Source organism: Ixodes scapularis, unplaced genomic scaffold (genome assembly GCF_016920785.2).
Source record: "Ixodes scapularis isolate PalLabHiFi unplaced genomic scaffold, ASM1692078v2 PGA_scaffold11__112_contigs__length_91849675, whole genome shotgun sequence".
Taxonomy (NCBI): Eukaryota; Metazoa; Arthropoda; class Arachnida; order Ixodida; family Ixodidae; genus Ixodes; species Ixodes scapularis.
Genome location: NW_024609837.1, coordinates 76,740,209 through 76,743,451, shown reverse-complemented (window position 1 = coordinate 76,743,451; position 3,243 = coordinate 76,740,209). Strand labels below are relative to the sequence as shown.

Below are 3,243 nucleotides of genomic sequence, written 5' to 3'. Positions count from 1 at the left end.
CTTTCTGATCGGACGCAGTATGTTCAAATAGACGGCCATGGGTCATCTGTTTTGCCTGTCTCGTCTGGCGTACCCCAGGGTTCTGTTTTGGGTCCTATTTTATTTTTAATTTATGTTAACGATATCGCTCAAGATATTGATTCGGCTTTGGAAGTACGATTGTTTGCTGACTATTGTTTGGTTTACATCACTGTGGAGAGTGCTGACGATCAAATCTTGTTGAATCGTTCCTTGTTGACCATTTTGCGATGGTGTGAGAGGTGGAATATGCGCATCAGTTTTGATAAGAAAACTGTCGCAAGTGTAAACAAAAAGAAGTCTCCTTTAGTGTTTTCGTACGAGATAACTAGTATAAAACTGTAGCGTTCTAACACTTTTAAGTATCTCGGTGTTAAAATTTCAAGTGATCTCAACTGGAACACGCATAGTGGAAATGTATGAGATTCTGCATATAGAAACATTTTTTTCATGAGGAGATCTTTTGGAGGGCCGAACTCTGATGTCAGAACGAATGTTTATGAAAACTTGGTGAGCCCAACCTTAGAGTATGCATCAATAATAAGGGACCCCCAAACACGAACCCAAATAAGCAAGTTGGAGCGTATTCAAAGGTTTGCTGCCAGGTTTATATTTTCTAGATATAATAGAAACAAGTCTGTTTAGGCACTGCTAAGAGATGCCCAGTTATCCTCTTTAGCATTCAGGCGTAAAATTACACGACTAAAATTTTTTTATCTACTGTATTTTAACCATCTTATTATCGACACGCAAAACGACATAAGACCCCCTGGTAGACGGTCCCGACACTTAAAGAATGACTTATCAGTTGAACCTTGTATACCTAATATTGACATCTATAAATACTCGTTCCTTGTGAAGACCATTGAAGAATGGAATAGGCTGCCTTTAAGTGTTCTTCCCGGCGTCTCTTTTCTCTACACATTTGAGGAAATTTTCATGGATTGGTTTACTGATGATTAGCTCCACCTCTCTATTGTCACTCTCAGTAGCAGTGCATTTATGATTATCAAATGTATAACGTTCGTGCACGTATCATTGTGCATTTCATTGTACCCCCTCCTGCAATAACCCAAAAGGGTTGGGGGTATTTAAAATAAATAAATAAATAAACAGGCTGAAGACAGATATCCTCCAACATGCGTTTCCACAACGCAGAAGCTCCCGCTGTCAATCGCAGCACACTGTGGGGTCATTTGCATGTATTTTTACAAAAGGCGCTGCAAGGCCAGTCCATCCTGAAAGTGAAAGGAACGACTAATGACGGTACTACAAGCAAAATCATATTGTTGTTATCTGCAAAAAAAAATGCAAACGATCAGACAAAATGTTTTGCGATTTACAAGGTTAAAAGCGGTAATTCCTGCGTTGTGGAAAGGCCCGTTGAATGAGATTTGCTTTGAGCCGGTGTGGAGTAAAATATTTGCAGTGGGTTCTTTGCTTTCAGCAGAATTGATGTAGGAAATATGTGTGAGGTGTAAGGATTGTGCGAAACGTTGGATGTGTTAGAAAAAACACAGAGAGTTTTTTTTTGTTTGTTTTTGTTACAGCTAAGTTAATTGTATATTTTTATTAGCCAAAAACGTTTTCGTGTCGTTGGCGTTGTAAGCAAGAAACTTCCGGCGAACAATTGAAGGCAAAACAGCATATCTCCTTTGAAATCAGGCGTACAGCATACAGCTCAGTATCCGTTTCAATAAAGAAAGCCACAAAACAAGCATCAACAAAGCAAGCATCAAAACCATATGATGGATGCTAAGGCGCGTGTGAAGAATAGGAACACCCTCCCACGCGTTCCGGTAAATATTAGGGTTTGCAACTGCTTCGAAAGGGGTTGACGTTATTCGAAGCCGTCGTGTGAAGTGCAAACCGCATAATAATGATAACGGCTCATGAGAACATGCGAAGCACGTTCCTTCTCCCCGCGAGTGTTTTCGCGTCGGCGTTCTTCCGGAAAAAAAGACTTCAGAAGATTGAAGCGAAAAGTACAAACACCACATATACAACATACAGCACAACATTCGTTTCAATAAAGAATAAGCACAAAACAAGCATCCTAATCATATAATGAATCATAAGGAGCTCCTGAAAACGATGCGAAGCTCGCAGCGCTCACCGCATACGTTCCCGGTGAAGATTACTGTTGGCCAATGTGCCGCGGCGACGGCAGCTTGCGACGTGGGGAGTGACGTCACAAGCCTTTCATTTATAAAAGAACCCGCCTATACCCCGTTTGACCTTACGTCCTGACGCAGCGGATGCTACGAGCTATCTTAGCCAATCCCGTTTTGTGGACGTGGCCCGTGATAAGCTTTCCGCGCGTCGCTGTGCCCCCTCTCTAAGGTCACGTGACACTCACACAGCCTCCGATTGGCCCTGATGGTTCGTAACATCCGCTGTGCTTAAACGTAAGATCAAACGGTAGTATCGCAACTGATTTCATTCTTGCTGCATTACCGTGATGAATTGCCACGCATAGTTAGGACTCCCGAGGAGCAGCGCGAATACTAGGAGCGGCAAAGGGAAAAGAAACGGCAGTACGACTAGCGGCGGCGTGCTCCGACCTGCGGCGGCAGTTCGTATAGTGCAGTAGGCAATCGTTGCGGCTGATACCGCAGCTTCGCTGACCAACTACCTTCGCAGCTTAGATTGGAGCCCCAACGTTTTGTTGTGAAATGCTAGTGGGCCGTTTGGGTCTTTAGCGGTGTTCAACGTGGAGCTCTTCGAGCGCGATGGAGTAGCGCGCACGCTACTGTCCAATCGCGGTATTACGTAAAACGTCAACTCTCGTGATTAGGCGAGATGGCGGACTCGCTCCGGGGCGCCGCTAACAGGCTTCATTCCAAGATGGCGTCATCGGCCGCAAATATCATCTGCTAACCCCTATCTGCGGTTGCCGCGACGTGCGCGTTAAATGCGCAGGTCTTTGCTCAACAGTTACTCAGGGAAGGCGGTATATACCTTCGCATCGCTTATAACCCGGGTGAAAAATGGCGAGTTAGCGAGCTGCGGACCCGTGAGATGCGTCTGATATACCGCACAGCATAGCAAGAGCGCATGCTCAGAAGGCGTTAGCCAGCCCAGCAGACAAAAATGGAGGCGCGCAGAAGGCGACTTTTGCAAAGGTCTGCACTTTCCAATCAAGCGTAGAAAAAAAAATACGCAGGGTGACGGCGCATTCACTCGATAGCAAACACATAGACAACGAGGGCCATCATGAAGCCC

At 44.9% G+C, this 3,243-nt stretch overlaps 1 pseudogene; it reads left to right on the top strand.

Annotated features, from left to right (window-relative positions):
- The first annotated feature begins 396 nt into the window (after positions 1-396).
- On the top strand, positions 397-981 carry LOC120837291 (annotated as a pseudogene).
- Positions 982-3,243: the final 2,262 nt, after the last annotated feature.